We start from the raw sequence: 15,041 nt of genomic DNA, 5'->3' as shown, positions 1-15,041 counted from the left end.
TTGTAAATTTTATTCATATTTTTCCATCTTGTAATCAAGAATTGCAACACACAGCATCTTTTAAAGGTAAATAACATCTTTATTCTCTTGGTCATCAATTTTTTATGGAATTTCACACATTTGGATATGGAACCTTCTTTTGTCTGTGTACCAGTAACATTTTGCTTTTATATCTACTGGTCTCTATGACTCCTTAATCCATTTAATATTAATTTTCAGTTCTGTCTTTCTTAGACTGAATAAAAATGTAAATTCACACACACAAAAAAAAGGGAAGGAGAGGGGAAAGGAGGTACAAAAGAAGAGACAAGGAGAGCACAGGGGAAAAGAGGAAAGGAGGAAGCAAGGGAAAAAGAAAAGAATCTACCATACCACTTGATCAGAAAAATCTGTTTACAAAATTGAATTCAGAATCCTAACTCATGTTAAAACTCAGTCTATCTCAGTACTTCTGAGCTTCAGAACACTTCCCTCCCTGTGACCATGAAGATGACTTCAGGGAATCCCTCAAGATACTGGCTGAGCTCTGCAACTCATCTGTTGACTCCTGCTCCCTCTGCTGGCTCCACAGCTCAGTGACCACCTCCCAAGCAGTATCGGACCTGCCAGGGGCTCCAAGGGCCAGAAAGGACCCGTATTAAGGGGAAACTGAGTCACAATAGTAATGGAACTTGCTCTGCATCACAAATTCAGGGGCTGGGTTCACACACTGTGACTGCTCTTCCTGCTACTCCGCACCTCTTCACACGTACAAAATTATCCATAACCACTCAAATGCCTTAGCATTTATGGTACTCCTAAATTGTTACTCTGTAAGTTGACTTGAGTTAAAAAATAAATAAAAATAGCCAGATTCATTGGCGCATACCTGTAAACCTAGCTACTTAGTTCAAGACCAACTTGGGCAAAATGTTCATAAGACTCCATCTCAGCCAATAAAAAGCTCTGCATAGTGATGCACATCTGTCATTGCAGCTCTGTGGTACGTAGGAGAATTACAGTCCTGGCTGGCCCAAGTATAAGAAGCTGACAATGTGACTCAGGTGGCAGAGTCCCTACATAACAAGTGCAAGACATTGAGTTTAAGCCCCAGTACCGCCAAATAAGTAGATGATAGACATACAGATGATTGATAGATAGTTCCAAACTGCATGTACTAATTTATGATGTACACACATACTGGTTGATATTTTGACAATCACTTAAAGAAAAATATTCTGCTACTGACAATAGTAATACACAGAACAAAAATAAACTCTCTCAAAAACAGTATGTTGTCTGCTGCCAGTGGCTCACACCTTTAATCCTAGCTACCCAGGAGACTGATATCTGGGGATCACAGTTCAAAGCCACCCCAAGCAGGAAAGTGAGAGAGACACTTATCTTCAGTTAACCACCAAAAAAAAAAAAAAAGCCAAAAGTAGAACCGTGGTGCAAGTAATAGACTGATAGCCATGAGCAAAAATCTCAAGCCCCAGGACTGGCACATAAACACACACACACACACACACACACACACACACACACACACACACACATTATACTGAACATACAGTACATGTACACAGAAGGCCAGAACCCACCACCTACTCACCCAAACTTAGGGCATAATGAACTTCAATGGGAACAAGGCACCTTTGGGTGATGACCCTAGACTTTACTATCATCTTGATTACACAGGCATACACACATTGGTCCACATTTATTGTGCTATACTTTTTCTTTTTTCTTTGCTGGTCCTAAGGCTTGAACTTTGGTCCTGGGCACTACCCCTGAGCTCCTTTTACTCAAGGCTACTGCTCTACCACTGGAGCCAAAGCACCACTTCCAGCTTTTTCTGTGTTTTAATTGGAGATAAGAGTCTCATATGCTTTCCTACTGGAACTGGCTTCAAGCCACAATCCTCAGACATCAGCCTCCTGAGTAGCAATGAATGCAGTCATAAGCCACTGGTGTCTAGTGCGGTAAACATTTTAAATGGTATGCTTTTATTGTATGGATATTGTGGTTTGATAAAGTTAATTTTAAAAGAAAAATCTGTACCAGTAAAATCTTAAATTCTAATCTTCTTTCAATCTGAAAAGACCTGAATTTATTTTAACAAGGAAAATAGTAATAAACAGATAACCTCTTACTTCAGCATTTGGGTACGAGCTTTGATTTCCTGAAAAGGAACACAAACCTAGGATCCAGAAGCCAAGACTGGGGAAGTAAATCACTGCTCACACAGTCTCTCTCAGAAGAGACCTGAGTTCTAACACAATACACTGATGGGAGGAACAAAATTATACCATGGTGAGAAGGCATTATGTATATATATATATATATATATGTATGTATATATATATATATATATGTCCCCACAGGTTCATGAGTTGACAGATTGATCCTCAGTTGGGGAGTTTGTGGAGTCTGGCTGATGGGTGGGACATGTCTTTAAAGATAGGGTTCTTCCTCGTCCCATCTCACTTCCTGTCCACCACAATGGGAAGATGTTCCTACATAGTGCATTCTGCTGCTGCCATGATGTTCTGCCCAAGCACAGGTGGCTGAGCACCTATAGACTGAAGCCTGTGGAATTATGATCCAGGAATTTGGCCACAGCAATGATAAACTCAACTAACGCAAAAGGTCTTCCAGACTCACATGTCTAGTTACCAGTCCACACGGTGGCTGCAGGTGGCAGTAGCTGGAGCAGAAGCATCAAAAGATAGTCTCCATGGTCAGCACATCACCAAAGCATGAGCCACAAGGTAGACAGCACTGTGACTTAGAACACAAATCCCCAAACTGATGTGAAAAAACCACTCTCTCTGGCATTACCTGCTGTGTGGTACTGTGTATGCAGAATCAGAGGGAGGAAAAATTCGTTCTGAGTTCCAACTAGCTCATAGGGATGTAGGTTAAATAGATTTTTTTTCTGTTATACAGAGATTCTTCCATGTCTGTGGGTCCACATTCTGTACATATATTCAACCAGTCTTGGATTGAACATACTTTGTGTTGATACTAAATAATGCAAATGCTTTTTTCTGGCCATTATCCCCTAAACAACGCAATGTAAGAACTATGTGGGCTGGGATGTAACTCAGTGGCAAAGCGCTTGCCTAGCAAGTACAACGTCCTGGGTTCAATCCCCAAAACCAAAAAAGACCAAAAAGAAAAAGAAAAAGAAAACTATGTATATAGACTTTGTGTTATATTGATTATCATAAATAATCTAATCTAGAGGTGTTTCAAAGTATACAGGAAACTATTTCTAGGCTATGTACAAATAAGATAGCGTATTTTATGCTTTTAAATTTATTTGAACTCTGTGTCATGGTGAGACATAGTTTTGGACACAGGCAATCCAAAGGACACTTGATGATTTGAATCTTCAGAGAGCTGAGAAAGAATGGCTACTTTCTGGGCCTCTTAAGAACTCTAATTCATGTAATAATGACTGAGTTACAGTATTTCTTCCCCTTCTCCATTTTACAGATTAGGACACTGAGGCACAAAGTTCAGCAACTAGACCAACATGTTAAAAGTGACAATCCAGAAGAAATCAAAGCTAGGCTGTATAGATCCATAGCCCATACCTTCAGTTTCCACATCACAGCAGGAAATAAATGTAGACTTCACTAAGGTCTAGATATTTTAGTCTTCCGCAATTTGTATGCTGAAATCTTGTCCTCCAGAGTGGTAGTGTCATGGGAGAGAGGAGACTAGTCTGTAGGATTAGACCATTTTCACCATGTGTACACACAGCAAGAAGACACTGTCTAGAGCACATATAGGCTCTCACTATGCCTGAACTCAGAGCAATAAATATCATTGCATTATTTAAAAGAACAGAAGAAGTGACAGCTTAAACAGGCCACTGGTGGCTCATGCCTCTAGTTCTAGGTACTCAAGAGGCTAAGATCTGAGGATCACAGTTCAAAGCCAGCCCAGGCAGGAAAGTCCATAAGACTCTTATCTCCAATTAGCCACCAGAACACCAGAAGTGGTGCTGTGGCTCAAGTGGTAAAGCTCTAGCCTTGAGCTGAAGCGCTCTGGGACAGAGCCAGGGCCCAGAGTTCAAGACCCAATTATTGACAAAAAACAAAAACCTGGGACTTTGTAGACTGTATATATTTATTTGTTTTCAAAACATGGTTGTACATGACTCAAAGGGGCTAGGAACCATGTAGATGTAATAATGCCTGTGCATTATTACACTTAATCTTTATGAACACTGTATTGATAAAATGGAAACTCAGGAAGGCTATGGAACTTCTTATAGTCATAGCTAGGAGGTGATGACACCAGAGTCAAATTGAACTTCTGCTAGTAGAAGTCCAGTTCCACACCAAGTGCTGTGGGAATGACCCAGACACAGAGGTTCGAAAGCACAATCTGATAGAACTTTCTCTCTCACAAGGTCTTTCGTCTGCCCCTATAATGTAGTTCTTAATGAGGCATTGATGGGATGACACAGAAGGGCTACTGTCGGGAGAGGGAGTGACCCAAAGATATTGGCCATTTGTGTGATGGTGTGTACCAGGTCCTGTGTGTATGTTCCAACCTGCAAAGACCCAAGTGACATGTCAATCCATGGCTTTGCCCTGTGACATTATCCCACTCTAAGCCCTTTGGGCAAGGGCCAACTGATGGATTGATGGTAGCTGGTTGAACTCAATATTGAAAAAGAACCAGGCAATGACCATGATAGATGAAGAATGTCTGCCCCCTAGTGGCACAGGAGAGCATTTGCCTCTGAGTACAGTAAATCCCTGAACTGTCCTATTTCTAATCCTTTGTCTAAAATGCCTTAGCTAAGTGTGAATTCTGTACACAGGGCAAACACACTTTTACCCATCCTAATGGAAAGATGAAGTTAAGTCATGATGAATAGAGAAGCTATGGGAAAGCATATGTGTTCATCGATTTCCAGACCTGGAAACTTAAATCCATCGGAACTTAGTCTCAATCTTTCTTCAGTATCAGAGACCATTTGGTTAGTTCCGTAGCCTTCCTTAACTTTCCAACCGGAATTTTTTTTTTAATATTTCTGCAACTCTTCCCACTGAGAGGTGAAATTCCTCTTGAGTTTGGACTGGCTTTAGGGTCACTATACTATAGAAGTGGAATTCTGCAAATTATGAGGTCAGGTGATAGGTTTCTGTCCCGGTGCTTAGAAGCCTGATGTTCTGATGTGATGAGGCTCAAGCAGCCTCATGGAGAGAAAGCCTCACGGACAACACCCCTAGCAGAGCTTCCAACCAAAAGCCAGTGTTAACTTGCCAGCCATGTTGAGTGAATCAACCTCAAAGAGGCTCACCCAGTCCTAGGCAGGGCATGTGAGCTGTCTTACTAAGCCCTACCAAATTAGCAGATGCATGGATGATTGCATCGTCAAGCCAACAAGTGTTGAGATGAGTTTTTTAATAACAAATAAATCTACCTTTATAAGACTTTCATGAATGAAACATTAAAAAATAAATGTGATGTGTGTTCATTAGTTTTCCATTGCTGTGACAAAATACCTGGAATAACAATTTATTAACTTGTTATTAAGATTTATTTTGGCCAGGTGCAGGTGGCTTGTGCCTGTAATCTAGCCACTTAAGAGGCTGAGTTCTGAGGAGTGCAGTACAAAGTCAGCCCTAGCAGAAAAGTGTCTATGAGACTCTTATCACTAATTAACCACTAAAAAACTGAAAATGGAGCTGTGGCTCACAGTGGTAAAGCACTAGCCCTCAGCAAAAGAGCTCAGGGACAGTGCCTCAGCACTGGGTTCAAGCCCCCAGGACTTGGCAAACACACAAAATATCTTCAAAATTATGCCCCCAATGACTCAACTTCCTTCTGATAGGCCCTACCTCTAACCCTCCCTACCTCCAATAATGCTACAGATTGGCAACCAAACTTTCAACACATGGCTTTTGGGAGACATCTAAAATCCAAACCAGAACAGGAAATGTTCTGATTTTGCATCACACCATGGATTCTTTTTCATGCTCACTTCACTTAGATATTCTTTTTGAAAACTACTTTACATAAGAAAAAGAAAATGAAGACTGAACCTTCTGATTCATAGAAACAAAAATGACTAATTAAACAAATTGTTTTAAAATGCCTTCAACCCTAAATAATAAAAATGTCCTTACAAATAGTAAGTGCTTGGTTCAAAACTCTGTGAAAAGGAAAAGGCCCTCGAGCTTTTACAGTTCCTTGGATCTTCTAAATATAGGAAAGCAAAACTGAAATTCATGTCAGGTTGTTAATGGTATCACTTAAAACTATAAGTTAATTAACTAATTAACAACTTAATTAACTCAGCACTTAATTTGCTTACTTGAGTTCACTTAAATTCCCCCAGATGTGATTTAATGAACTTCAGGGTAATTCCTGACTAACCATGTAAAATTGTGTGATGGATATCTCTCCAGTTGAAAAGATAATTCTTGAAATTAAATAATTTAAGGAAGAACACTGGGTCTAGCAGTGAGTTTTCTTTCTTTCTTTTCTTTATAGAGAATGTCTCTAAACTTCCAGCAGGTGTCAGTTTTCCATTGTCACCTTTTTTTTTTCTTTCAAAAAGAAAATCATTGGAGTGTGATCAATTCCAGTAACACAAGAATTAATAAGAATTAATAAGAATACCTTCTTGACTGGTACTCTCAGTGGTATAGCCTCTCCTCATATTTATGTCATGTTTTTTCTTATGAGTCCCTTTTGTTTAAAACAGAAAACTATCTTTTATATCATCAGCATCCTTTTCTTGTTCTGTAGAGAATTTTAAATCTAGAAGAAATTTAAAAATCTAGTTAAAATATGTACAGCTATGATGGGTTGAAACAACCCTTTTATTATCTAGTCCTAGTGTGAGCATGATAGCTCCGATTTCTTTAGAAACTTTGAAAGTTTCTCATTTACTATTGTCTTTCTGAACTACTTTTTTTTTTCCCTTTGGACTCAGAAGCTAAGCATTATGTCTTCAGAAATGCCTTTCTTCCTCTCACCTATTCTGACTTATAGTGAGTTCAACATTTCAAATCTTTCCAATGTTTAATTCTTTGTGGCTTTCTTTTCACTTTTTCTTTCTCTCCTTTCTTTTTCCTTTTTCCTTTGTACATGAGTGCTGATACTAGGGCTTGAATCAGAGTCTTGTATTCTTGTTTGGCTTTTTTGGGGTTTTTTTGCTCCAGGCCAATACTCCACCATTTGACTACATCTTAGGATATTTGTTTGTTTTTGTTTTGTTTGTTGTTTTGCTGATTTCTTGGCGATAAGACTCTCTAAGAAGTGTCTCTGCCCTGGGAAAGCTTTGAACTGCCATCTTCAGAGGTCAGCTTCCTGATTAGTGAGGATTACAGATGTGTGAACCATCAATACCTAGATCCATCTTTTTATTTCATCCTCTGGATTTTGTCTTTCTTCTTTATTCAGTCTTTCCTCTTTTTCTTCTGTAATATTGTCACTAGTTATATATTTCTTGAGCTGTAAATATTTCAATATTATATAAACATTCTCCACCTGCCGTCATGCCAGAATGGGTTTATCTTGCACTGCCTTGGGAAATCCCCAGCTTTTCTTGCTACTTCTTCTTGGAGATGGGTAAGAAATTAAAGTGACAACAAAGAAGTATTCCCTATCTATGTTTTGTGCTTTGCTTCTTTTCTTAGAAATTATACCTACCTTCGTAGCTTCTGATGCTTGTTCTAATGTTCCAGATACCACAAAAGCAAGTCCTGTGTGACTCCAGTTGACTTATAAGGTGCTGTACCTCTCCATCTTTCCCCAATATTCTCCATCCAGCTGTGAATGGCATTTTTGTGAAGTACCTCCTGTTATAGCTATTACTACATGGCTGTAACCTAATTTTTTTAAATTCTCTTTCTTTTCATTACATTTCATTTATTTACTTATAAAATAATAAAGTAATGCCAGTACCGGGCCTCAAACCTGATTGGCTTGCTTGCTTACCTTGATGCTCTTTCACTCAAATTTGCCTCCAGCCTAGCTTCTTGCTGGTTATTTTAAAGATAGGGAATCTAGTAGACTTTTCTGCTTGGATTGGCTTTGAACTGAGATCAGTTGGATCTCAACCTCTTGAGTAGCTGGGAATACATATGTGAGTCACCAGTTCTTGGATAAGCTTTCCACACCCTACTAAGAAAGTCAATACATTTTAACTTTAATATAACAAGAGAAAATTTTAGTTGCATTTGTTGGAGTTTATTAATGCATCAAAATTAGATTTACAAGCCATCTATCCAAGATAGGAAAATGTCATCATGATTACTTAATAACTAATTTCCCATATTGCTAATAGATCTTAAACAATAATAGAAAAGCACAAAAGAATGGCTTTTATAAAACATGTCTTTATTTCATGGGCTTTTTAAATGTAATGCTCATGTTTATAGAACATTAAGTAAAGCTATGCTCTACAGAGTTTAGCCAGGAGAGTTCCTGTATCTAATTTTTTTTTTAAAGAATTCACTGTTATTGTATTTTACATGTATTTCTATCTAAAACAGAAAATGTATTTTTTTGTAAAGCTTATTCTTCACAGTCAATTTGAGAAGTACAACCTTTACTGTGGCAAAAAATATGAATGAATAAGAAATTGTCCTTGCTTTCATAAACCTTGCACATTAATACAAAAGAGGCCCATAATTGTTGCAATAATCAAAGGCTAAACAGCATGATCTATGCTTAGAGGAGCAAGACGTTTTCAAATAAGAGAGATCAGAAACCACCTGATGGAAGGAACTTTTGGCAAATGAGGACTTGCCTGGTGAATGGGTAGATTTTAGAGACAAGAAGGTGAAAATAAAGAGGTGCATGTGCATTTCATAGTGCATTATGTAAGTAAAGTTGCATGGGGGTGCAGCTATATATTAGGAAAAGCAAGCATTAATCTCATCATATCAACAAATATAGAAAGGCAAGCCCAAGGGCTCAATGTGATGACCAGGAATTTGCACTTGATTGAAGGTAGCTCCAGAATACCATTGAAAATTTCTAAGCAGAAAACTAGTGTCCTAAATGTTGTACTTCTAGCCAGGCACCAGTGGCTCATGCTTGTAATCCTAGCTACTCAGTAGGCTGAGATGTAAGGATTGAAGTTCAAAGCCAGCCAAGGTAGAGAAGTCTGTGAAACTCTTATTTCCAATTAACCACCGGAAAACTGGAAGTGGCACTGTGTTTCAAAGTAGGAGAGGGCTAGTCTTAAGCAAAAGAGCTCAGGGACAGTGCCCAGGCTCCAGGTACAAGCCTCAAGACTGATGACAAAATAAAAATTTTTAAATTATGCTCATGCTTGCTATATACTCAAGTAAAGCCAGTAGTAGATAGTTTATTGGATATGTAATTAGGTTGAAATGTTCAGGAACACACACACACACATACACACAGAGAGACAGAGAGACAGAGAGAGAGAGAGAGAGAGAGAGAGAGAGAGAGAGCACTAACAGTATTCAGGCCTTGAGTTTAAGCCCTATGACCACCAGCAACAACAACAAAAAAGTTGTGTTTCTTAGCCCAGCTTTCATATCTAGATGCTTACATCTATAATACTAGATCCTCAGGAGCCTGAGATCTGAGGACTGAGGTTCAAAGTCAAGCCAGGCAGGTAAGTGTTTTAGACACTTATCTCCAATTAACCACCAAAAAATTAGGAAGTAGAGCCTTGGCTCAAGTGGTAGAGCACTAGCCAAAAAAAGTATGATATGCTACATCTAAGTCATCTTAAGAGCATGAAGGTTGTGGTTCTAATAGATAATGTTCAACTTTATGTTCAACTAATGTACAGTTATTGAGGAGCAAGTAAAAGCATGACAGATCTAGCTCATAAGGCACTAGAATAATTGTGGGTTGCTGACATTCATGAAGCATTCAGTGTGTGCATTTGGTGTTCTATTTTTTTTCCTTTATTGTCAAAGTGAAGTACAGAGGGGTTACACTTTCAAATGTGAGACAGTGAGTACATTTCTTGTTCAACTTGTTACCTCCTCCTTCATTTTTCCCCCCACCTCCCTGGAGTCCTATTATCATCTTCAGTTTACATTGAAGAAATTTGAGGCTATGGAAGTTAAGTTTTATGCCCAAGGGCACCCCTTAAAGAAGAGCCTGAAACTAAACCACATCAGTCTGATGCCTAAGTCCATTTCTGTACTCAATGAACTCAGACAGAAAACACCCAAACATGCTTAGGCTTTCACATAGAGAAGAAGGAGTCAAGAGAAAACAATTAAATTCATACCAGCTATCCACCTGATATGAAGCCCATTCTTTTTAAGGTAATGGGTTTTATCTGGTTTCCCAGCTGAAAGATGAGAATAGCATGTGCTGATGTGCGGAAGACATTTCTTTAGTAACAAGCTGAGAGATGTTATGTCTACGAACAATTGAACATTCTTGGAGTTTCACTTTGAGTTCTATACTGCAGACCCGCACAGCTGCTAAAATAAACATGCTTTTGTCAATACAATAAATCAAATACATAATGAGAGTTGCACATGGATTACAGTGACAAATCCAATGCTTGAAGACCAGGTAATAAAAGGTGACAAGCAAACACTGTGAAGTGTTAGTTATTTACCTAATTAGAAAAGAGAAACCAGTTGAATAAAATATATTGGTTCTATAACAAACAACAATATGGTACTCAATCATCGGTACTTAAAAAATATAGCAATTTAAATGCACTATCTTTATCCTGGAAAACTTTCTAATTTAATTATCATCTACCAAACTGAAACTATATATTTGCTATCCTGTTCTTTTAAAAGTTAATTAAAAGAGCAGATCACATAAGCCAAGGGAATTACTTAACAGTAGAGCATTTCTGGCACTCACAAGGCTCTGGGTTCCATCCCAAGCATACAAACCAACAACAAAGAAAACAGTTCACATAATGGAAAGACTTGGAAAAAATCATATTAAGTGAAGCAAGCTAGACCCAAAGAAGCATGGGGTGCCTGGTTTCTTTCATTCGTAATAATTATAATGTGCCGATAAATCTGTAAGTAAACCCAATGCATTGTAAAAGATAAAAATTATACTTGGACATGATAAATTAAACAGAACTCAACAATCATATAGTGAGACCAAAGGAGGATATTCTTAGGAGAGGATCACAAGGGCTCAATAGCTATGTGCATATGAGCATATAAAATGATGAACTCCAAGAAGTGAAAATGAGAGATTTTTTTATTTTACTTTTTTCAGTTCTTTTTTTCTGTTCCCCCCGCCCTTTTTATCACCGTATTTGATTTCTAAAACTTTGTCTTGTATGTAAGTTTATCTGGTTTGGGGAGGGGAAGGGGAAGCACAGAAACAGGGGGCAAAGTGATACTAGACACTATGTTGGAAATTAACTATACAACTTGGGAGGAAGAGGGTCAGTCAGGAGGGAAAAAAAACTGGGAGAATACGACGAAGGAGGTGACACTGTTCAAAAACAAATGTACTCATTACCTGATTTATGTAACTGTAACCCCTCTGTACATCACCTTTACAATACAATTTTTAAAAGAAAACAGTTCACATGATTGACCGTAACATTCTAATAAAGATCCTGTTCTTTGGATACCCACGTTTAGAGAATTCTTGACACAGATACACTTCTCCCTGCATATCTGAAGGGGATTGTCTCCAGGATCTCCAAGTTACAAACCCAAGATATTCAAATCTCTTATATAAAAGGCATAACATCTTATAAATGATTTATGCTCATTTTCCCATATATTTTAAATTATTTCTTGATTCCTAATAATGCCTCCAAATATCTAGATGCTATATAAATAATTGTTACACAGTCTAGGGAATGGTGACAAGAAAAGGCTTCTATATATTTAGTACATACATAATTCTTCCCCTGCTCTGGCACTACAGTACTGCAGTTTGAAGTAAGCCTCACACTTTCTAGGTAGTCACTGTTACACTTGAGCCATACCCAGTTTTTGCTTTCGTTGTTTTTCCAATAGGTCTCATGTTTTTGCCTAGTATTTTTTCAGACCCCCTTCTCCTACCTAAACTTCCCCATTGTAGCTATGACTACAGATGTGTGCCGCCATACCAAGTTTGTCAGTTGAGATTGAGATTTTGATAACTTTATGACTGGGCTGGCCTTGAACCATGATCCTCCCATTCTCTATCTCTTGAGTAGCTAGAAATACAGGCATGAGTCAACACACAAAGTGTCTCACAAAATTTTGTTTTAAAATTTTCTTTTTTCTAGTCTGATGCTAGTGATTCATGCCTGTAATCCTAGCCACTTAGGAAACAGAGATCTGAGGTTGAGGTTTGAAGCTAGTCTGTGTAGAAAAGCCCATGAGACACTTATCTTCAATAAATTACTCAGAAAAATCTAGAAGTTGCACTGTGGTTCAAGTGGTAGAGCACTAGTCTTGAACAAAAGAATCCAGGGACAGTACTAAGGCCCTGAGTTCAAACCCCAGTAACACCACCACCAGCAATGCCAACCACACCAGTAATAAAAATAACAACAATAAAAATAAATTTCTGTAGTGCTCAAGTATATTGTACTTGCCTAGAAAACACCAAGCAGGTCCTAAATTCAAATCCCACTACTGAAAAACAAACAAACAAATCATTCTGCAGTGCAAAGGCTAAGGTTAGACCAAGCCAATTGTGTAGAAGATTTTAGGACTTCCTCAGAACCCAATTCCTCTATCAGTTTCCTAAATTGAAATGCATAGTTATGCAGGAATGTCCCATGTCTTTTCTCTTTGCAAGTCATTCTGACACACAATCTCAATATCAATACTCTAACTACTTAAAATACTGGGTGCTGGTTCCTCTAAAAAAATTAAAAATAGAAATCCCCTATGACTCTAATCCCCTATGACTCTATTATGCCACTCTTGGGCACATATCCAAAGGAGAGTAAAAGAATACACCAGAAATTTGTACCTACTTACTGTCTTCTAGGGGCATATTACAAGTCTACACATTTAAAATTACATTTAAAAAAATAGCTGAAGTTAACACTCACATGATCTACTGATTTTCATTCCGGTCAAAGCCCACATATTCAATATGTACTCTGTGACTGTCCTCAAATTATATGTCTCTGTTCATTTTATTACCTCTGTTGCATTAAAAGCTGGCTTTTTTAATTAAAAAAAAAAGAATACACCAGAAAGACACATGTATATTTATGTTTCTGTTCATAATAGCCAAGCCATGAAAACAGCCAGGGGGCCCAACAACAGATGAATGGATAAAGAAGATGTGACACACACACACACACACACACACACACACGCATATAAATGTATATATATATACATATATATATATATATATATATATATATATATATGCCAGAGCCACAAAGAAAAGTGAAATCATGTCATTTTCAGAAAAATGGATAGACTTGGAGGACATATTGAATGAAATAAGCCTAATTCAGAAAACAAGATATCAGATGTTTTCACTTTGCTCATATGTGGAAGCTGAAACTCATACATATTTATTGACATGAACATATGTATATCTGTATATGTAATACACACGTATGGATAAACATAGATTTTAAGCCTAAGACCCTACTTCAGGAGGAGAATGGGAGGAGGAAAGGGAAACAACAGATAGAGATTGAATTATTTTGAGATCCATTGCTATTATATATGAAAATAGCATAAAGAACCTCAATAAAAGGCATGGACCAATAGGAATTAGGGGGAGGGAAAGAGAAACAGAGTCTGTTGGGTGAGTACTAGTGTGTGTGTGTGTGTGTGTGTGTGTGTGTGTGTGTGTGTGTGTTGAATAGATTTTCAGCATGTAATAAAATAGAATAGGAAAGCTGTTGCCATTGCTTTGGGAAGCAGGGTAAGGGAGAATGAAAGAAGGAGGAGATTGAATGGAATACAGTGTTAACATGTGTGGAACTGTACAATAAAATTCCCTCCTTGTGTACTATTTTTTTAAAAAAGACAATTGCTTCCTGATATTAGTTCACAGTAGTTCAATCCACTCCAAATGTAGCCGAAATACCATATGAGGAAAAAAGGAGTGTAGGTAAAGAGTGGAGACTGAATAAAGTATATTCTTGGTTGTTTATTGTTGAATAATCAACCATGCCAAGACTTAATGTCTAAATAGCAATGGTGTATTATGTCTCTTGTCTCTGGAGACTAACCCAGCTTGGCTTAGAGATTCTGGATTTGAGTACAGATGCAGTCAGGTGCAACTGGGGCTAGAGTCAATTGGACAGAATGTTCACTTAGCCACCTCAGCAGGATGTTTGGAAGAGGTAGGGGTTGACCAGGCACCTCCGTTCACATTCTCTACTTAGTTTTTATATGGTCAAATTAGGTTTCTTCACAATGGGAGCCTTCAACACAAGTAGTCTAGCATGGGCCTAAAAGGGATGCTTTACACAGCAAGGTGAGGGGCTGGGAATGTGGCTTAGCAGTAAAGTGTTTGCCTAGCATACATGAAACCCTGAGTTTGATTCCTCAACACCACATAAACAGGAAAAGCCCAACGTGATGCTATGGCTCAAGAGGTAGAGTGCTAGCCTTGAGCAAAAAGAAGCCAGAGACAGTGCTCAGGCCCTGAGCCCAAGCCCCAGGACTGGCAAAACAAACAAACAAACAAAAAGCCAAGGAGTATTTTTATGACCTAGACAGAGAGTCATACCACACCACTTCTGCCACATGTTTTTGTTTTTGTTTTGGAATCTGGCCAGAGTTCATATGGGAAGGACAATTCAGAGACTGTAATAGCCTTCATTGTCAACTTGACTGAGTAAGTAAAGCACACATTCTGGTGGTATATGAGGGCTTTTCTAGAGATGATTGACACGAGGGACAATAACTGAAGAGGAATGGTCTGCCCTGAATGTGGGCAGCACTATTCAATAGGCTAGGCACCCAGATGGAATAAAGGTAGAAAAGGGAGGAAGCCAAAGACTGCAAGCATTCTCTCTGCTTCCTGGTCACCACAAAGTGAGCAGCCTCTGCCTCATGTTCCAACCACCATGATCTTCTTCCCCACCGCATACTCAGAAGCAACGGAGCACATGGGCTGAA

This window comes from Perognathus longimembris, chromosome 1 (genome assembly GCF_023159225.1).
Source record: "Perognathus longimembris pacificus isolate PPM17 chromosome 1, ASM2315922v1, whole genome shotgun sequence".
NCBI classification, from domain to species: domain Eukaryota; kingdom Metazoa; phylum Chordata; class Mammalia; order Rodentia; family Heteromyidae; genus Perognathus; species Perognathus longimembris.
Note: the sequence above shows the minus strand (reverse complement) of the source record.